General features: G+C 38.1%; 1 long non-coding RNA gene across 1 annotated transcript; it reads right to left on the reverse strand.

The window, feature by feature from the left end:
* Window positions 1-2002: 2002 nt before the first annotated feature.
* Window positions 2003-22671, reverse strand: LOC123620003 (uncharacterized). Its single transcript, XR_006728714.2, has 4 exons — window positions 21827-22671; window positions 12670-12740; window positions 11882-11944; window positions 2003-6488 (listed from the first exon to the last, which is right to left on the reverse strand). It is a non-coding gene; the product is annotated as an uncharacterized LOC123620003 (long non-coding RNA).
* Window positions 22672-22691: the final 20 nt, after the last annotated feature.

Here is a 22691-nt window from a genome sequence, read left to right on the forward strand (position 1 = left end):
TGAGAAAGTTATTCTGTGCTAATATCCCTAGTTTTTCTTGGAACATTTTTTAATTATTTAAGGAAACTGAATTCAAATGTCCTCATTTTTTCTATTTAGAATTGAACAAAGACTCAATTAATCTTTCCATAGTTAATTTTCTCTAATAATATGCTTTATACCACATTTCCTTATTTTGCAAGCTATGGTAAATAAAGCAAAGTTCCTTATTACAAACTGTACTGCAACATCAAAATGTACAAACTACCCTACTTGAAAGTGGGTGAAGGTTCATTTAGAAATCTTAGGTAATTAAATTGGTTTATTTATTAAATTATTCATTTAGAAATCTTACGTAATTAAATTGGTAATTCTTTTATTGAAAAACAAAGAATTTTATATAGTTTTTAAACTTTAACTTAATTTTCACATTACTTTCTAATTTAAACATAAAAATTAAAACTTAGCTGTAAAAGAGGAAATGGGCTATCCCCCAAAGGAATCAAAGAAATTATTTTATTTTACTGTGGAAAGCTTGAAAGGAATTCTTCCTTCTTTTTATTCCCTCAAGATACTCTTTTAGTGTCTTTATTTTTCCTAATATAATGCTATTAAGGGATTACTATCAATTTTATTTAATTCAGTTCAAAAAATGTTACTACGCATTCTATGTGCAAGGCCCGATGAGGGATATGAAGTAGAGGAAAAGACATCTCTTAGGAACCTGCAATCTAAGAGAGGGCAGACCAGTAAGTTACCCTCGGGAAAACAATAAAGCAAATATTTTAATAGAAACTGAAACAAAAACTTGCCGTGGGGGTATAGGGGAGAGAAAGATTGATTTCAGTGTTAGGCATGTCTTACTAGAAGGCTGGATTTGAGTTATGTCCTAAGGGTGGGTGGGGCTCTCTAAGCAGCTACTGGGGCAGGGCATTTCAATCCTGCTCCGAAATCCAACTAGGAAAAGAAAGAATTGTTTGTCCACGTTAGAAGAATCTTCATTTTCAAATAGTGAGTTCTGTTTTGCTTAAGACTGCTAAACTCATTCAAAATATTATATAAAGAATATTTATAGAAAATACCACAGGGTATTCCTCTGGGTACGTATTCTGGTGAAACTTTTACTTCAGTTCTCTGTAGGTAGGTGGATGGGGTGGAGGGGTATGTATGTGTGTGTGTGTGGTGGGTGTACCTGTTCTGGATACTTGAGAGGCAACGGAGCAAAGTGTTAAGACACTAGACTCTGGAGCCAGATTGTCCGAAGTTGAATCCTGGCTCAACTACTTACTTATTATCTATGACCTTGGGAACGTGATACAATTATTTGGTTTCAATGTTCTCATTTGTAAACAAACAAACAAACAAACAAAACAAAACAGATAATAGCAGCTATCTTACTGTGATTATTGTGAAGATTAAATAATATTTATTAAATGCTCAGAATACGGCGTGGTACACGGTAAGCTGTGCAAATGTGACCAAGAGTCTCAGGCAAAAAATTTTGAAAGCCACTGCTGTAGTCAAATTTGAATTAACTCAAATACTTCAGAATTTGACAGGAACCACATGATCATTTACCAATAAGAGTTTTAGGTTGAAGGTGTAGCTTATCATATATCTTTGACTTTTTAGTTCTCTTTTGAGAGGGATCTTATGTATAAATATTGAATAAATGAGAAGGAAAATAAAACTTAACAATTTACAAAGGAAGACAGTTTCAGGGAGGTTAAACAACTTGCCAAGGTGATGCTGACAAGTTTTGGGGCTGGGATTAATACCCATGACTTTTAAAAAATTAACAGCTTTATTGAGATATAATTCACATACCATAAATTTCACCCATGTAAAGTATACAACTCAATCATTTTTAGTACATTTTCAGAGTTGTACAGCCATGACTATCAATTTTAGAACATTTTCATCAACCCCCAAAGAAATCTTGCACCCCTTAGCAATCATTCCCCAACCCCTCCCACCCCTCTCCCCCAGCCTTAGACAACCATTCAACTACTTTTCTGTCTCTATAGGTTTACCTATTCTGCACATTTCATATGAGTGGAATTATACAATATATGGTCTTTTGTAACTGGCATCTTAGCATAATGTTTTCAAGTTTCATGCATGGTGGCATGTATCAATACCTCATTTCTTTTTATTACCAAATAATAGTTCATTGTATGGATATGTCACATATGGTTTATCTAGTCATCAGTTAATAGAAATTTCGGTTGTTTCCACTTTTTGGCTATAAAGAATAATGCTGTTATGAACATCTGTGTACAACTTTTTGTGCAAAGGTGTGTTTTGATTCACTTTAGTATATATCTAAGAGTGGAATTGTGGGTCATAAGATAACTCTATGTTTAACTTTTTGAGGAACTTCCAAACTGTTTTCTGTAATGGCTGCTCTATTTCTACATCCCCAACAGCAACATATGGGGATTCTAATTTCTCCACATCCTCACCAATACTTATTTTCCATTAAAAAATTCATCCTAGTAGGTGTGATGTGGTAACTCATTGTGGTTTTGATTTGCATTTCCCTCATAACTAATGATGTTGAGCATATCTTCATGTGCTTGTTGGCTATTTGCATATTTTCTTTGAGAAATGTTGATTCAAGTCCGTTGTCCATTTTAAAACTGGGTTACTTGTCTTTTAGTTGTTGAGCTGTCAGGGTTTTTATATATTCTGAATATTAGACCTTTATCCAATATATGATTTGTAAATATTTTCTCCCAGTTGTCTTTTCATTTGCTTGATAGTGTCCTTTGATGAATAAAAGTTTTTAATTTTGGTGAAGTATTTTTTTTTTATTTTGATGTTTCTGCTTTTTGTGTTAAATCTAAAAATAGTTGCCTATTCCAACACAGGCACAAAGATTTATGCTTGTGTTTTCTTCTAACAGTTATATGGTTATAGCTCTTACATTTATCTTGTTGATCCATTCTGAATTAATTTTTATGTGTTATGAGGTAGGGGTCCAAATTCATTCTTTTATATGTGGATATCCAGTTCCAGCATCATTTGTTGAAAAGACTATACTTTTGTCATTGAATTGTCATTATAACCTTGTCAAAACTTATTGACCATACATGTATAGGTTTATATTTGGACTCCCAATTCTATTCAACCGATCTATTCTATATATCTATTCTGATGTCAGTACCACACTGTAATTATTACTGTAGGTTTATAGTTAGTCTTGAAATCAATAAGTGTGAGTGAGTCTTCTAACTTTGTTCTTTTTCAAAATTTTTTGGTTATTCTGGGTCACTTGCATTTCCATATGAATTTTTGTATTTACTTTTCTATTTCTAGAAAAAAGGCAACTGGAATTTAAAATAGGGATTGTGTTGAATCTGTAGATCAATTTGAGAGTATTGTCATCTTAATGATATTAAGTCTTCTGATGCATGAAATAGCTTTCCATTTATTTAGATCTTATCTAATTTTTTCAGCCATGTTTTAGTTTTCGGAGTATAAGTCTTGCACTTCTTTTATTAAATTTATTCCTGATTATTTTATTCTTTTTGATGATATCACAAATGGAATTATTTTCTAAATTTTATTTTCAGATCACTATTGATGGTGTATTGAAATAGAATTGATTTTTGTACATTGACCTCGTATCCTCCAACCTTGCTGAACTTGTTAACTCATTCTCACAGATGTTTAGTGGATTTATTAGGATTTTCTATATATAAGACCATGTCATTTGCAAGTAAAAATACTTATACTTCTTCCTTTCCCAACTGGTTGCCTTTTTTTTTTTTTTCTTTTTCTTGCTTAATTTCCCTGGAGAGAACCTGTCCAATACAATGTTGACTAGAGGTGACTAGAAGTGATGAGTGAAGAACAAGAACAGAGATGTCTTATTTCTGATCTTAGGGGGGAAAATATTCAGTCTTTTATCAATAAGAATGATGTTAGCTGTGGGTTTTTCATAGATGCTCTTTATAAAGTTGAGGAACTTCCCTTCTATTCCTAGTTTGTTGGATTTTTTTTTGTAAAGAGGTGTTAGATTTTGTCAGATGTTGCCACTGGACCTTTTCATGAAGCTGAGCAAGAAGCCCTTCAATAAGGAAAATCTGGCTTCCAGTATCACGAGTAGCTTATATGGACTGATTCAAGACTAGCCAATCAGCCTCTGGGTTTGAAATTCCCCAACTCCTTAAATTTTACCCCAACTCTGGATTGAGGAGACAGATTTGAGAGCTTTTCCTCCTGTCTCCTTGCTGGTCAACCTTGCAATAAAGTTCTTTATTTTCTCAAAAACAAACAAACAAACAAATAAACAAACAAAAAAGGAAGCTAATTCTCATTTATTGTACTGCCCATGAATCTATTGACACTATTAGCGAAAATTTTTTTTATCCAAATGTTTTATTTCTTTCCTTTTGGATAATGTACTAGGCTATTTCAAACCAACATGACTGATATTTTTGGGCATATTCTCTGTGTTAGGCCCGTAATTCTTTGTCTAAAGACTTCCTTCTTCATTTCTAACTCCTTCATGGAATCCTCTTTTGCTTCCATTTTAGTTCAATTCAGCAAACATTTATTGAGATTCTGTGCCACTAGCTGTGCAAAGCGGCAAATGTAGAAACATTAATATTTGGAAGAAGCAAACAATGCAATGGGTGAAACACACATGCAAAATGTTGAATGCTGAACACTGTGAAAATTATTATGACAGATAAAGACTAGGGTCAATGGAGGCTCAAAGAAAGGAATAGTCATCGCTCCCTATGCAGGTTGGTGAATGCTTCACAGGCAAACTGAAGTAGGAGTTCACAACACTAATATATAGGAAGAGAAGGGACAGCATTCACAGCTGATGGCACAGGGTACACAAGTACAAGATGGTATGACATGGAATACTCTGAGAACTGTGTAAGATTCTAAGGGGAAGAAATGGGAGATGAGACTGAAGAGGTAGATTGAGGCCAAGTCTTGCAGTACTTTCTATGCTATAGACTAGAATATGATATTACCCAAGTAGAGATGAGGACTATTGATACATTTTAAATAGTAGGATAACATGGTTGAATCCTTCATCCATTCCTGTAGCACATTATTACACACCTCCCCTTCTGGCAATGATTACGATAGGTCCCAGTTTAGAGGGGCAGTGTGACATGACAACAGAAGTTAAGAGCACTGATTTTGGAGCCAAATTTCCAAAATTTGAATCTTGGCTCCATTGTTCCTAGTTTTGTGACCTTGGACAAGTTTCTCAACCTCTCTGTACCTTATTTCCTTCAACTATAAAGTACTGATAAGAATAAAATTTAACTTTTAGAATTGCTGTGAGGAGAGATCTATTAATATACACAGAACACTTATGAGTCTTCTATCATTATTATTGTTATAATTTTGAATAAAGCCATTTACTATCTGTCCTTGTGAATCTCTACACCCTAGTGAGGAAGGTAGAAAATGAAGTAATAAGCCATATGAATATATAATTATAAATTTATAAAAATTCTATGAAAGCATCAAAGGGGTGCTTTGACAGAGAATAATAGAAATATGGGAGGGATACCTCCTTTATTTAGGGTGCCCAGAGGATGTGATATTGAATATGAAGTCTGAAGAATGTGTCAAGCACTGTCTTCTCTAGACATTTTACCTAAGCCCATAACTTCATTTTCTAGCTTTCTGTGAGTGTGCTAGCCCTTTTAGGTTGCTATACTAGAATACCATAGACTGGGTAGCTTATAAACAATAGAAATTTATTTTTCACAATTCTGGAGGCTGGTAAGTCTAAGACCAAGACATCAGCAGACTCTGTGTTGGAAGAGGTCTTGCTTGCTGGATTATAAATGGCCTTGTTCTTTTGTATCCTCACATGGCAGAAGGGGTAAGGGAGCGCTCTAGGACCTCTTTTACAAGGATGCCATTCATGAGGGCTCCCCTCTCAGGACTTAATCACCTCCTCTCTATATACCATCACCTTGAGGGTTAGGATTTCAACATATGAATTTTCAGAAGACATATTCAGCCTATAGCATTCCACTTCTGGCCCTTGAAAATTCATGTCCTTCTCACATGCAAAACACCTTCATCACATCCCAAGAGCCCTAAAAGTCTTAACTCATTTCAGCATGAACTCTAAAGTCTAAAATCCAAAGACTCATTTATATATCATCTAAATCAGATATGGGTGAGACTCAAGGTATGATTCAGCCTGAGGAAAATTGCTCTCCAGCTGTGAGTCTGTGAAGCTAATATGCTATGAACTTCTAGAATACAATGGTGGGACAAGCATAGGATAGACATTCCCATTCCAAAAGGGAGAAATAGAAAAGAAGAAAGAACAGGTCCCAGGTAAGTCCAAAACCTAATGAATCAAACATTAAAACATTAAGCCCTAAGGTTCAAGAATAGTCTTTGGCTGGATGCTCTGTCTTCCAAGCCCACTGGTGTGGGGTCCACAGGCAGCTGGCAGGTTCCTACTCCAAGCCCCCTCAACTCCAAGGTCCCTCAGGTGTCTGGCTGCTGCCCTTTAAAAGTAACAATAAACATTCATTTGCTAGTACATTCCTGCCATAGCTGAACTAACTATCCAGATAATGATCACCTATACAACGCCCAGAAGCCTGACCACCAGAACCAGTCACAGCCCCATACCAGAGTCATGCAGTCTTACCCTTTTACAACCCCGTCCCTTCCTTATCAACCCATTAGACACTTGTGCAAGAACTGATCACACATCCTGTGACCCCTTGGTACCTGATGTAACCCTCCCTTATAAAGATCTCAGCAACTGACACTTGAAGCACACACAGGCACCTCTTGTCTGTGTGGCCCACTTGTCTATGACAGTATACCTAATATACTCCTTTTCTATTTTCATCCTTTGTGTTTGGTAAGTTCTTTTACTACCCATGTATTGGCCTGCTGAATCCCATGACAACTGGGGCTGCAGTCTTGCCTGTACCTCATTCCAAGTTGAGCTCAGGGGCAGGTGGCTCTGCAGGCCTGCAGTCAACGGAGCACCCTACCTGGGCTCCACTGACATTGCCCTAATGGGGATTACCTGTGGTGGCCCTGTCCTTTGAAATCTAGGTGTAGGTGGTCATTCTCCGGGGCCTTTATATTCTGTGTGCAGATAGAGACAGTGCTGCCCTGATGCTGCCAAAGATACTTGTGCTCTTTGGAGGGGCAGCCACCCTGTCCTGCACAGCAGGGAGGTCAACTGGAGCCATATCTGGAGTGGCCAAGGTACGTGGAATCAAAGTACAGGGAATGGAACCTGAAGTGCAAGGCAGGGCTGGGCAAGGCACTCCCAGTGTCTGTAGGTGCAAGAGGCCCCTCTTCTGGAACTTCTCTGCCTCCAGAGCCTTTGTGCTCTGGGCCTCTGAGGGTTGGGGCAGCCCTAATTATCTCTGAGTTGCCCTCAAGGTCATTCTTCTGTTGTCTTGGAGAATAGCTGCTAGTGAGATGGCTGATCCAAACTGATCTTCTTAGCAAACAATCTCTCAGGCATACACTTAGGGTTCTTTCCTAACCTTGCTTTCTCATTTTTTAAAATATAGATAGGCTGAGAATTTTCCAAATCTTAATGTTTTGCTTCCTTTTTGATAAGCAATTCCACATGTAAATCATTTCTCTCTTTTTCCATTTTACTTGTTGATGAAAATAATCAAGAAATAAGTTGTAATGTAATAAGCTATAATAGAAAACTGAGCCAAATTGATAACTGTAGCCTTGAGGACAGCCTTTCAGACAACTATGAGGAACTGCTTCAAAGAAGCATGTTTTACAGCACAGTTTTATATTTTTTCAGAACAAAGAAAATCAAACGAGTCGGGAATACATTCTTCCAAGGTTTCAAAAAAACACATCAGCATGTATACAGTGAGTCAGTATGGCCTTTGCACCTGGGAAGGAAGTATTATTATTGAAGAAGTACCAGCATTGGTGAAACTGAGCAGGACCCTGTGGGGCCCTCCTGGGTACAAAAGTCTGTGTTGTCCATTTCTAATTTGGAGGAAAAAGGCTTCAGCCTCTTAGACCTCTCCAGAGTTCCATTCAAACAGTTGCTAATCAGGAAAGTAAGAAAATGCAGAAACAAATGAGGAGCAGTCAAGAAACAATAGTGCAGCAATGGGGCAGGGTCCTGGTTCCTCCTCAAGGGATTTACATAACAATCTGATGCCTATCTCTGAGTTCTTCTACTGGAACTAAGGCCCCCACCCAGGTGGAGGATGGCAACTTCAGGCTGAGCACAAGATTCCTGGAACACCAACCTGTTACCTTACCACCAATGAATCAGAAGAAAGTCACACACCCTGCAGCCCTCACCCCAGACTTTGCCTATAAAAACTTTCCCCCCAAAACCATTGGGGAGTTGGATTTTTTGAGCATGAGCCATCTTGCTTGGCCCTGCAATAAACCTTTCTCTGCTCCAAACTGACGTTTTGGTTCATTTGGCCTCATTTGTGCAGCAGGCACACTAGCTTGCTTTTGGCAACATTGGCATCCCAGGAAGGGAGGCATTAATCTTTATTTTTAACATGGATATTCTTTATTTCTGGTCAATATGTTCTTTTCTTTAATAATTAAAGCAGATGTACAGTGTATATTCGATAGGCCATAAACAGGCTATTTTAGTTAGCATAAAATTCAGGTTAACTTACGTGTAAGCCAGAATGACTTCCCTATATCTCATTATGTGAAAACTTTTCTCATTGTACTAAAGTGGTCACGAAGAACCAAGTTGCTCCTTCAACACTTTGCTTAGAAATAGCTTCAGCTAAATATCCAATTTCTTTGCTTGCAAATTCTACTTTCCACGAAACATTAGAACATGAACACAATTCAGCCAAGCTCTTTGCTACTTTATAACAAGAACTGTCTTTCCTCCTGTTTCCAAGAATATGTTCTTTATTTCCATGTGAGCTCTCATCAGAATGGCCTTTAGCATCCATACTTCTACCAACATCTGGTCAGGATTACTTGGGTATTCTTAAGAATATTGAAGCTTTCTCTATAGTGTTCCTCTTTACTTTCTGGACCCTTACCAGAATTACATTTAATGATTCATTCATGGTAATATAGGCTTTTTATAGCATGCACCTCAAAATCCTTTCAGCTTCTACTCAGCTCCAAAGCCATTTCCCACATTTTTGGGTATGTGTTATAGCAGTATCTCACTCCCAGAACCAATTCTCTGTCTTAGTTCATTAAGGCTGCTATAACAAAAATACCATAGACTAGGTGTCTATTGTTATAGACATTTATTTCTCACAGTTTTGGAAGCTGGGAAGTCCAAGATTAAGGAGCCAACAGATGCAGTATCTGGTGAAAGTCCACTTCCTGGTTCATAGACAGCCATATTTTTGCTGTGTCCTTACAGAGCAGAAGGATCTCTCTGGGGTCTCTTTTATAAGGGCACTAATCCCATTCATGAGGGCTCTGGTCTCAAGATCTAATCAGCTCCCAAAGGCCCCACCTCCAAATACCATCACACTGGGAATTGGGTTTCAACATAAGAATTTGGGGAGCACACAAACATTTAGTCTATAGCAGAGTGACTCATAGATGTACTGCTCTGGCCTTGCTCTATCTACTAACCTTTATACCTTTTATCCAATTTCCTGTTATACATTTATACCTTAAGTTCTCTCACAATCACATGCTCAGTATATCTAAAACTCTTTATCTTCTTCTTAAAGGCTGCAAAGAAAATATCACTGACAACTTATTTTTCTTTCATATTTTTACATAAACTCTAAAATGCATGATATGCCAAATAAAGCCACAATAATATATAAACTAGAAAAGAAAATGGAAAGACAAAGTCATCAGGCTTAAAAAACTACTACTAGTTTATCAAAAGGTTAATTTCATTATATAGAAATATAATAAACTTACTTCTGTTCCTGAATTTAAGAGGCCTCAGGTAAGAGAAAGTGGAGAAATGGAAGCAGCTTGATGTAGTGTAGTGTCTTTAAAGTACTTCATATCAGGATCCACAGAAAGAAATACATTTTACACTGCAAGCTAATACATATCTGTAAGTGCAAAGGCCCTGAGGTGGGATGTGCCTGGCATGTTTGAGTGAAATACATACAGTGTTTAAAGGCAGACTGATCTGTGTTTTCTGACCCTGCACTTATTGGCCATTATGCCTAGGACGAATAACTGGATATTTGTTTCTAAGCTTTTTTTTTTTAGCTTGGGGTTATTTTGACTTAAAAAATAATTTGTTAACTTTATGCTTTCCTTTAATGTTATTTTGAAATAACTGAACGAAAAATTCTAATTTATTAATGTTTAAATATATCTTTGATAATTAATAAATAATTAATATTATTAATATTAATGTTTAATATGTCCCCCCCCCCAAATTACACATTGTTGTAAAGATCCTGGCCATCCCTCCTTAGCAAGGCCTCTGTTTCGCCCTCTGGTCCATTTTAACCCTCAATCGAGAATCACGTATCCAAGCCACAGGGTCTCAGAAGTTTCCTTATTTGTGGTATGCTCAAATAACAAAATAACTCTAATGTATACAGTGTGTCTCCTTCCGGGGAAACTGTTTAAAAGAAGCATATACTTTCTGGTAGGTTTGTTTAAAACTCATCTCCTTATTTTCTAATCACACCTAAAGCTGAGGGATCATGTCTTTCTTTTAGTCTTCAGCTTTTTCATTGTAATTTTTTTTATAGTGTAAATTATTAAAGAATGACATTAAAATGTATTTCTTAGTAATGGGGCAATGAATAACATTTTAGCAATATCTTGAAAGATAACCAAAATTACCTAAATTCTTTAAAAATATAATACATTTACATGTACCTAGAATAGTAAACCTAATTCAGTGCCTGTGTTTTAAAGGTGATAAGACTGCATTGATTGACTCAAAGAAAAGAGGGTCAAATAGGTACAAAAGTTAATCATTACTAAGTATAATTCAGCCACAGTAGTGGAAAGTTTTAGAAAACTATCATCTATAAATCCAATGACCAGTAAGAAAACATTCTATAATGAAATCATCAAAGTATGTGCTCTGGGGAAAGTATAAGAATGGAATTATAAAGATGTTAAATCGGTTATATGTTAAACTAGTAGGTCTAGGTCTGTGAAGCTTTTTCCTGCCTCATAAGTGAGACTAGAATTTGAACCTGATCTTATCTAAGAAATTCAGTACATGTAATGTTCAAACTGTTGTCGGAAAACAGGTTCCTGTCTTATGCAGGAAAGAATACAAAAGTGAGTCATGGTAAAATGAAAGTAGATTTACTCAGGGAGATACAGAGTGCAAACGGTCTCAGAAGGCAAGAGAGCTGGTGCCAGAACATGGGGTGGTTAGTTTTTATGGGCTGTATAATTTCATATGTTAATGAGTAGGAGGATTATTTCAACTGTTTTGGGGGAGAAGGTGATTTCCAGGAATTGGGCCCCCACCCACTTTTTGGCCTATTTTGGTTAGCTTGGGAACTGTCATGGAACCTGTGGGTTTATCATTTAGCATGCTGATGTATTACAATGAGCCTATAATGAAGCTCAAGTTACCCTGGAAGTTGAATCTTCTGCCATCTTGGGCCAAGTTGGTTCTTACCAGTTTATGTCCTATCCTCAATTGCTATGTCATTCTTTTAAAGGTTGTGCCATGCCGCCTTTCCTCCTGTCTCAAAACTATTCAATTTTTAATCTGGGATTTGAAAGAGATTGATGTTTACACACTGCACTGGAACTTAACACTGTTTCCATGTAATTTGTTTACTGTTTTCTATTATTCAGTAACTCAAGTAAACCTTGTACTAAGAAAAAGAGATTCAGAATCTTTTGTATAATCTCCACCTTTGTTTTACTATAACTTATTTTCCTCTTCAGGCTACTGTGGGTATTTATTATAACTTGATTCATTTCACATAAAAATACTCACCTGTGCAGAGATGAGGGACTAAATAGAAGAATGTGCAGGGTTATTTGTCCTTGACTTGTAACCCTAGAAATTAGAGGGAATTTGCTTAATTCAGGTCCTCTTTCCCCCAATTGAGTTTACTTCCTCATAAGCAAAAGCACTCAACACTATTCCATTTTTGTCACCTTTATTGTCTGTAGCGTTCCAAGCCACAAATTGGTTTATTCCCTTGATTTTACGTGGAACTTTACAAAGCTGCCAGAACCCATTGTCTTATGATTTTTCCTGTGTGAATTAAAAGTCTATTTACTGTGCCATAAATCTACCTGCTGGTGATGACGTTTGAGAATTCATTGCTCTTTCATAAACCTTGACACTAAATTCTCTGAGAACTGTCAAATCTACCACAATTGTACAATGGTAAAAGTAGTTATACATCAGAGACCAAAGTGCAGAGAAGAGGCTAGAATATGGCTGAAAAATGATAGGCAGATCTTTCACTCAATTCTCCTTACCTTCCTTTCTCAGGGTTGTATTTATGGCCTTGATATCCCCAGTAACTACAACGCATCCCAACCTTAGCTTGTAGCTTCCCACATTCTTACTGCCATCCCTCTCCTGCTAACTGACCCACTTGAATGCTCTTACTACAGCAACTACTTGACTGGCGTCCTTCAATCAGCTGACTCTTCCCCTTTCAATCACTGATTACCCAACTCAGTTCCTCCCTCCTCTCCTTACTCAGCTTAGATTCCATGACCCTTCATTGTAATCATCCTCCTGAGTCTCATGCCCTCCATTGGACTCACCTGATGAAGATTTAACCCCTTGTTAAGACGTTTTCTTCTTTTCTGTGCTTCCACCAAGAAGCCGAGCATTCCTGAAAACAAATAAACAAACTCAACTGTGCAGACTGAATTTGAGGACACAAACTTCAGATGGGTATTAAATACTGAGATGAAATTTCCTATGATGTTTCCTTTCCCACTCTCTGAAAGAGGCTGTGTCACATGTCCTCTCTCTTCAAACTGCTTTTACTCCCTTTCCTATCCTCACTGTCAACTGATAAAGTTGTCTCAGTTGACAAAAATAGTAGCAATCCCAAGAAATGTCCTCATCGTCCAACTACCAAATCAATCAACTCTCTGCACTTGATACCAGGTTCACTGCTTCTTCTTCTGTTTCTATGAGTGAAATGTTCCTGCTCCTACTTCCCCACTGGGCACTGGATCCCATTCCCTACTGCTCTTCCTGCACTTCCAGCATTTGGAAGAACTTCACTTTTGCAATTATTCCCTCTTCAAGGCAAATAGTTCTCTGTTCTGGAAGGCAAGTCCTCCAGAGCCCTAGGGCTCATCTCTGTAACATTCTTATTGAATCATTTTCTACCTGTTGGAGAGGAAAAACCTTTTTTCTACTCTCTTATGTTTAGTGAATGGGGTTCTGCAAATAAACAGACAAATATGAGACTGGCAAGAGAAAAGAAATGTTTATTCATGTATGCATAAGAGTTCACAGAAAAATGTGACTAAAGGAGGTGATTAGAATTGGGGGCTGGTATACTATTTTAATAGGCAAAGGGGAGGGAGAGAAGGGCATTTTTGGGAAAACAAATGACTTTTAGGAAAGATTAATTGGCCCTTAAGAGAATAGATAGGAAATGTGATAGTTGTAAGCTCTATGACAATCTTTCCAGGTTGGAAAACTCCAAACACTCCTGTGGAGAGGATTTATGATAACTGAGTTTTGGGGAGGTTCTTGATTCCAAGTAGATAAGGGAGTTTAAAAGCCCATATTGTCAAGCGCCTTCAGATTAAAAAAAATTTTATGCTACAGTGGCATATTCAGCACTGTGCTGAATCATTCTCATTGGCATACAAACACACTCTATCTCCTATCTTAATAACAAATGCTGCCTCATCATATCCCTCTTCACCTACTACTCTATTTCTCAACTCTTCTTTACAGTAGCCAGAGTGATATTTTAAAAATGAAGATCAAATCCTGTCATCTCCTGATTAATTCACTGGAGGCTTCACATTGCACTTAGAATACAATCTCAACTCCTTGCTCTATTCAGGAAACTTCTGCATGATGTGGTCTCTGCTCACTTCCTTGCTCACATTTATATCCCTCTCTCATCGACACAACTATGTCTTCCAGAGAAACTAAACACAGAATCCAATTTCTTTGAGAATAATATGAACAGTGGACATAAATTATATCTCTTTGGGACAAACATATAAGAAGAGACAAAGAACAAACTAAAGAAGATTTACTAATCCTGCAGAATTTGGAAAATCATTTTAAAGTTGTGCCTTGAGTATATTAAATGCTATTTTAACGGTATGAGTAGGGTTAACACATCCACCTTGGGTCACCTAGTCACTGGATTGTCCATGGTCAGGTACTTGGTATTTACAAGGGCCAAGTGACATGCCAGGAGCTGATTTTCAAACAACAAGGAGCTCTTTGTCATGGAAGGCACAGCCCTGCTCCAGAGCCCTTCGGGTTTTGCTCTGTGAAGTCATACACAGCTTCTTTATCCACCACGGCTAAATCCTGCCCAGGGGATCTGCAGGGACATATGGACCAAGAAGCAGGAAAGCTTGCAGCACAGCCTGGACCTGACGTAGAGTACTTGTTATTCTGACGACTCTCAAAACTGGCAACATTCTGAGGTCACCAATAAATGTGTCAAAAGGGTGTTCTCAACTGTTGTACTTATGTATATGTCACCTGCAAAGCTCAAAGAGGCCAGGATGAACTGTCTCTCTTTCTTAGTGGTAGAGGGTACAAAGTATAACCTTTACCTAGAATTTTATCACCACCTAGATTTGACAATTGGTGTTTACTGTGTCACATCCTTTAAGCCATTTGTTCATTTATCTTTACATTTCAAAAATCTGCAGACATAAGACCAATACATACTTATGCTCAGTATTTAATGGTAAAATTTAAAGGTGTTGCAAGCACAATAAGACAAAAAAAATTATATACCCATGAATTACTTGAAGGCGTATTCCTCAGAGTGACTAGTAGTGATTTGTCTATTTCCCCCAAAAGGCCAGCATATGTAAACAGGAGGGTGCTTGTGAATTCCATGTCCCCTAACAAAATCTCCTGGAGTGAGAAGGGAGGGGGACAAATGGCCAGGTTCCTGGGCCTAATGAATGAATCCTAGTCCCTGCTTCAGCCTACCTTTAATCAGGACAAGAAAAACTTGCTGGCATGAATGGAGAATCTTACCTGGCATTTCTTCTAGAGGGAAGGATGCTGGGGCCCTTATCCAGATTGGTAGAAAACATCCATATGGGACTGATTTGGGCTCAGGGGAAGAATGTGGCCTAGAGTTTCCCCATCCTGCCTTAGGAACACTGCCATGTTCTTTATATATTCCTAGTTCTTAAACTCAATGTCTGGAGTTTGATTTTTCCATTTTCTAGTATGGCACTTTTAACTTATTCCCTCTTTGGACATTAATGCTCTGCTTTGGCCATTAAATTTCCTGGCAATCTTAACCACAAAGCTACAAAGGGAATTCCAGCTTTCTGACATGCTTTAAATGCTCTGCACATAATCTCAATGACTATTCCAGTTGTTGGGGATCACGGGACTACCAAAGATTTGACTAATATGAAATGTGTGTTGAGACTGGTAAGAAACTTGATCATTAAAGAGATTTACATTTGAAAAGTACACAAAGATTCTGAAAGGTTGGTGGGGCCAGGGTTTCTCTTCAACAGAGAAAATCAAGCTTCTTTTAATTTATAACTTGCTCTTTTAATTAGTATTTGCCCAGTGATACAGGTCAAGTGTCTGAATCAAAGGGATAGCAGTTTGCAAATTCCTTTAGCAAGCTATAGGTAAATATGGAATAGTCAGCTATATTCAAATCACTTTTCTGCACCAGAAGGAACATCCTTCAGGAATGCTACTGTATTTAGGACTGCGGCTTTCTTATGTGCATACCCATGACTGCTTAAGGGCCCACTCTAAACAGTTGTGCCATTTTACATTCATACCAGTATTTTGTGTTGACCTTTTCTTCTCTATCCCTGTTACCTTTAGGTGAAAGTGATCTGTCTTTTTTGATAATGTTGGGATCCAGGGCTGGCTATCCCAAAATGTACATCAATGGCATACTGATTATTTTGAATTAAAGTTACTTAAGAAGCAATCAATGCAAGAAGAACACTGACCCTTCTTTTTGTCTCCATGAAAGCAGGAAATAAATCTCTCATATGAAAGTTGTACTTGCCATATCTTGAGGTAGAAGGCCACCCTTATCACCAGAGATAGGGAACCCGGGCTGAGAAGCTATAAAAAAAAACCTTGTTACTTCTTTAATTCGCTACCCCAAGCCCAAACTCCTTTTGGATTCTTCACTAATAAGGCACCCAGAACCTAAGTTTCTTTCTCCTGTCAATTACTCACAAATTTGTTTCTTTGTCTAAAAAATATAAAAGCTGTTTGCTTTGGCCACTTCTTAGGCTCATTTCTGTGCGAACTTCATGCACATGAATTAAAATTTGTTTCTTTTTCTCCTTCTTTAATCTGTCTTGTGTCTAGCCACAAGAGCTCATGAAAGGTAGAGAGGGAAATTTCCCCCTCTCTGATAATAAATTAATGTTAACCCTTAAAAACAAACAAATAAGATACTGCCTTCAATATAGAAGACACCCTACTCAAACAATTATGAAATGGAAAGCACATATCCTCTAATAGGAGAAATGAAAGGTGGAACGATGGGGATGAGAGTTCACACTTAATGGAGGTATGTTCTTATACTGCTCATCGCAGCACTGCTGCTGTATGCAGTAGCCTTGATTTGATGGAAACCTTTGTTCCTAGGTTTTTTCTCTAGCTATAACTATTGATGAAAGCTTATTTATGGAACCTTATGGAACTCCTAAAAAGGACAAAATTACTAACTTAAAATGTGGAAACAAAATGCTTGTTTTTCAACTAGCTGTTAAATAAGCTAACTTTGTCTATTCCATGTAGCAACTCTAACAGAATATCTACAAAAACTGGAAAATACTTATTTTCAACTGCAAAAGACCATTCTTTGAAATCTCTTTGGTGTAACACATAGTAACATTTGCAAAGATTGTCCTTGAACTACTTTCTTATTTAATTAAATAACCCCAAGAGTCAACAAGTTCTCCTTATTAATAAAAGTTCTGTTAGAGGATGGTTTGTTGGGCTTTTTGAACATCTTTGATCATGTCCAGTCCCATCCTGGAACACTGATTGCACTGAGAACATGCCTGGCTCTTTGTACAATAGACTACATTTGATTATTGGTTCCTGCCTTGCTGATGCAAGCTATACCACAGATTTATTTATTGTTCAGCTACAGATGAACTGAAACCCATGAGGACATTTTTTTCCATGGACTATTGCATACTGTGTTGCTCAGGAAGATTCTAGGGGGACCTGTGAAGGGGTCCCACTGTAGTAGTTCTGTATCTCTCTGAATAGCACTGTAACTACACTAGTAGATTCCCTAAGGAAGGGAGAGGAGAGGAGAAAGAGATCTTGATTTACTGATCACTTACATGTACCAGACACCCTGCCAGTAGGACACACTGCCAGCAGGACTGCATACGGTTTTTTCTTTGTCTTCATTTTTTGATTGACTCCTATTCTTCCCTCAGATCTCATTTCAAGTGTTACTTCTTAAAAGTGGAGCTTTCCCAGACTTGACCAAATCTACCTGTCAAATTCTCAGGGTGGGGGGTTTAGCTCAGTGATAGAACATGTACTTGGCATGCATAACGTCCTAGATTCAAACCCCAGCACCTAATGGTGACATAATGGTTTTATTATTTCAGAGGGAAGAATAGATACGAAATGGAACAAAGAAGTGACTGTCAAATAGGATTTCTGAGTCGCTAATGCAGGATTAACCTTGAAAGCCAGACTTCGTCAAGTGAAAAAGGGCTTTAAAACTTCCTTCAGCATGCATTAATTTACTAAGAAACAGAACTGGTGGGTGGGAAGTTTCTTCTGATTGAAAGAATACAGAAAATACGAAGAAAATCCTTGCCATAAGGGAAGAGAAAAGAGGGTAGCAGGCTACTTCTGATCCAGTGTTTTATGGGAAAGAAGATGGTATGTGGAGATGGTATGATGGTAGTGGAGTCAGGTATTAAGAATCCAGTAACCTGGCTTCCCACTCCAACCTCCACCCTAGTGTTTCTGTTTATCTAGTTCCAACTCTTATCATACTTCTTTATGTCGTGAGGAATAAAGTTGGGTGGAGTATTAGTGGCTTTCCATTGCACTTGGGGTAAAGTCCTAATTCCTTACCATAGCCTATAAAACCTTATATGAGTTGGCTCTTATGTCCAGATTTTCACAACCATAGTAGCTTAGCCAAATAAGGGTTTATTTTTCTCATTAGCCCAGAAGCAAGATATCCAGGATGGGTGCTACTACTTGAGGAAGTCATAAAAGACTCAGGGTCCTTCTTACTCCCTATTCTGCCATCCTCATGTGTGGTTTTTGTTATTATGGTATCAGGATGGCTACTCCTTCTTTAGAAATTGTCCTCCTTTCAAGCAGAATAAAGGAGGGAGGGGAAATAGCAAACAGTTAATAATTCCTGCCAAATGAGTGAGTCTTTTTTCACCAGGAGAATAATAGCCTTCCCAGAAGACCTACACAGCAGGCTGCACATTCATCTCATTTTCCAGGAAGGGTCAAATGGCCCTTTTAACTGCAGGGATCTTGGTGAAAAAAATTTTTAACTGGACACATTTCTACATAACATCGAAGAAGGGAGAGTGGGTAAATGGATATTGGGATACAGAGAGCTATGTCAACCATACTGACCCACCTCTCTGGCTTCATTGCAGATCATGATTTCCCTGGCTTACTAGTGTGCTTTAGCACGTTGACATTTCTCTTTCTTGATTATGGCCAAGCTCTTTCCTGTCTCAAAGATTTTTGCACTTACAGTCCTCTCTGTCTGGAATGCTCTTTCCCCAACTTCTCAAGTGGCTGGCAACTTCACAAGTCTTAGGTATATTTCAAAATGCACCCTCCTCAGAAAAGCCTTCTTGGATACCCCTCTCTTGTAATCTAAAGAAGCCATATCTGCTTCAATTATTCTTTTCCACAGCAAGTTGTCTATTTCCTTCATTGCACTGTAATCCCCAGGTTGTTTACTTACTTATGGTTGATTCCCTTCCTCTAGAAAGTAAGCTTCATGAAAGCATGGCCTTGTCCATTTTGTTCATTAAGGGGTTCAGAATGAGTCTCCCTTAAATGTGCCACTTTCGCACATGAATTATTTTGAGGTGAAGACAACTGAGGATAAAAAGACTCAGGAAGAGCTTTTTTACCACCCCCTTAACTGCCTAAAAGAATTCAGATAGAGGGCTTGGTCCAGAAAGAGGTATTACCAGAGATAACTACAAAGAGTGTGAGCTGGGGGGAGTTCAGTGGACCTGTTTGTTCAAATTCCTTGCTGTATCCCATTGTCTCTGCATGTGGCATGACAAACTGTTTATCAAACATGTGCTCTTCCCATTTTCCTATGAATTGTCTTCCTTCCCTTTGAAGATCCAGATGCCTACCTTCTTCTCCTTAGCTAAGAATGGCCTATTAGCTTTAATTGCCTGATTGTCTTTGACCCTCTCATGTCTGTGTGACATGTGGGCTCCTGTGTGTATGAAATCGAATTTGTTTTTCTCCTGTTAATCCGTCTTAATTAATAAATTAGACCAAAAAACCTAAAAGGGTAGAAGAAAAAATTTTCCTCCCTGACTTTCACAGTTGTATTCCTGGCATCTAGGGCAGTGCTTGGTAAATAGTAAGTAATCAGTTAACATTTGTTATATACAAAATGAATGGAAAAAGGGGGAGATAGTTGGAATTCTTAATCATTCTTGTTTTTAGCATACTTATCAATTTCAGTAATTATGTACACGGTTTTCCTGTTTAAAATATTTATTTCTCAGTCTCTTGTGCCTGTCTCACCAACTATTATAAGAAGCACTTAAATGTTGGTATCTGGCTTCTAAATAAAAATATACAGTAGAAAACAAAAGCCCTGAGGACACCCATTTAATTTAGGATGTGGGTCGTTGGCCAGTAATATAAAATAGTAAATATTCAAGATGGCATTTCAGTTCTGCCCAAGTGGGCTGCAGCACACACACACTACAGTCTTGCAGACTGCGGAATGCATGTCCCTGAAGAGAGGAACATAGGAGACCCCGCTGTCTGAGCTAACTGTGGTGCAGTCTCAGTGCCAGGGAGTTGGTTTTGTTTGCATAGTTATGTGTTTGCATAGTTGTTTGCTTAGTTCTTTAAACTAAGTCAACTCCGACTTTCCTTTAAGGAATGTAGAGTCGGAAGACTAGGGCTTGAAGAACTTCCTATGTGAACTTCTTTCTGTTTCTCCCGTTCTTTGATCAGAGGTTTTGTGACTCACTGCCTTACTCTTCTCCCTAAAGACTAATTTGTCAGTTGAACTAATTTGAGCTGAATCTTTTTAATAGAGCCTGCCCAATACATTTCCAGTGTTAAAAAAGGAACAAATTCAAAACAAAGTCACTTATGTTAAGTCCCACATAAACAAACCAAAACTCAATACTTAATTGCAGTTTCAGCCTCTCCTGGAATTGTGATTTTAAACCTATCAGTCTGGAATTTCCTGATCAACATTAGTGCAGTAATCAGCATGATTAATTCCTCCCTTTTTCCCAAAGAAAGGTGACTGTGCCTGAAATAATCCTTTCTTTTCTTTTTCACTTCCTTGTCCCACTCCTTCCTGACTTTAAAAACCTTCCATTTGTACAGCTCCTTAGAGCTCCTTTCTATTTATTAGATAGGATGCTGCCTGGTTCATGAATTATTTAATAAAGCCAATTATTTTCAAATTTACTCAGTTGAATTTTGTTTTTTAATGCCAGTTTAAACAGAGGTTAATAGCTGTTACCAACATTGAAAGTGAAGTTTATAAGATTACAGGAAGCCAAGTCCTTTTATTTTTTAAAAGGCAAGCATATTTTAATAATAGTACTTTGCTAACTGGATAAATTATTAAAGATAAACAAAGCTGGATATTACTTACAGTGGTAAGGACATATTTTATTCAATAAACACTACCCTATGAACTGAATCCACTTCCCTGAAAGAGAAGACTGGAAACTTTTCAAAGGCTGAAGTGTGCTAAGGGAAAGGCACTAAGGGGTGGTAAGGGGGTGGGTGGGTGAACCATGTGACTAGGCCATCTGGTCTGTTAATTGACATCTGTCAGAGGAGAAACAAACTTCTCCTATCTTTATGACAGGAGGCAGTAGTGCAAGCTGAAGAAAGGCACCCACTGAGGTTAGGTCCTTATCCTCTGCCAAGGATGTGGAGGTAGCACAGTTATCTTCCTGAATATTTGCATTTTAAAGACAGGGGCTCTCAGGGCCTTAAGGAAACAGTTCTGAGTGGTAGATTTATATCACAAAGGGCAGAGAAAGGATTTATATTTGAAAGCTTTCTAAAGAAACTGCTCCAGGAAAGGGGTCTCGGATCTGTCTGCCTATCCTGGTTTTGCCTGGAACAAACAGTAAATTCTGGCAGCGTTGAGCTCTTCTAGGCAGGTATTTTATAGAGGTGGGGATAGGGGCACTGGGATTATCCTAGGGACAAGGCTTTAAGCTGTTAGAAGCCATATCAGAGCAATGAAATAAAATTTATATTTTAAGGCACAAGAAAAAAATTAAACATAAAATTGTTTGTTTGGGTCTCCCTCCCTAATGTGCAGCGTGCCTCTGCATTACACTTAACCAGAACTTCTCAAAGATGGGAGTGCCTGCTCAATCTTAAAGATCAATTTGTTCCCTTTATTCTGACGCTAACAATGTAACTTCTTAAAAGAATATGTTCCTTCCCACTTTGTGTGTGTATGTTGGGAGGAGGGGTCCATATTGACTCAATGGCCTTGCAGAGGCTTACCTGGACTATGTATCTCTGGTGAACTTCATGTGAAATTTCAGTATGTCATTTTGCTGTATGATCCTTTGACTCAAATACGTATGACTGAGCCTTCGTCTTCTAACGAAGCTTTCTGAGAATCTGCTTCCCAGGTTAAAATCTTCAGTTTGGCTCCAATAAAATTCCTTTTTTTCTTCTTAACTTAGTAGTTAATTGAATGTTCGCTGACAAGAGTTTGGTCAAGTCTCTTAGTGCAGACGTTTAGATGCCAAGAGCTCTACGTCTTCAGCACAGTTGTTAAAAGTTTGGTAAATCTGGCTTTTCAAATGGTCAAAAGTTTTACAATGTCTGTATACCACACCTCTGAAACAATGGATTGTGTACTAAAAGTTAAATTTTCGAAGATATTAATAAGATAGTATCAAAGATGAAAACCAGATTACAAACTGTTTTGGATAATCTTGATTTCCAACTTTCAGTTTGGCAGTGTGACTAATTTTTGCCTCTTGAGTTATCTCGTGTGTGGCCCTGTTCCTCCTCCAGGCTATGTGCGGGTTTGCCAGAGCCACACCCGTCGAACTTCACTCACTGCATCCCCAGATACGAGGACTGTAAGTCTCCTCCCTACCTCCTTTTCCTGTAACCACTTATTATTCAGATATGACTAGGACGCGCGTGGTTCACTACGTCAGGGCCTGTAATATCTTTTCTGCCGAAAAAACCAGGACAACACACTTCTCTCTGACCCCTTGCTTTCTTCTCCCTTCTAATTTTCTTCGTCTCCTTTCACTTCCTCCTTTCTTTTCCGCTTTCTCGGTACCACAGCCTCCCCCCACACCTCCACCTCGTCCCAAATGCGCCTCAGCCAGACTAGGAAAACGAGGAA

The sequence above is a fragment of the Camelus bactrianus genome, chromosome 2 (genome assembly GCF_048773025.1).
Source record: "Camelus bactrianus isolate YW-2024 breed Bactrian camel chromosome 2, ASM4877302v1, whole genome shotgun sequence".
NCBI classification, from domain to species: Eukaryota; Metazoa; Chordata; class Mammalia; order Artiodactyla; family Camelidae; genus Camelus; species Camelus bactrianus.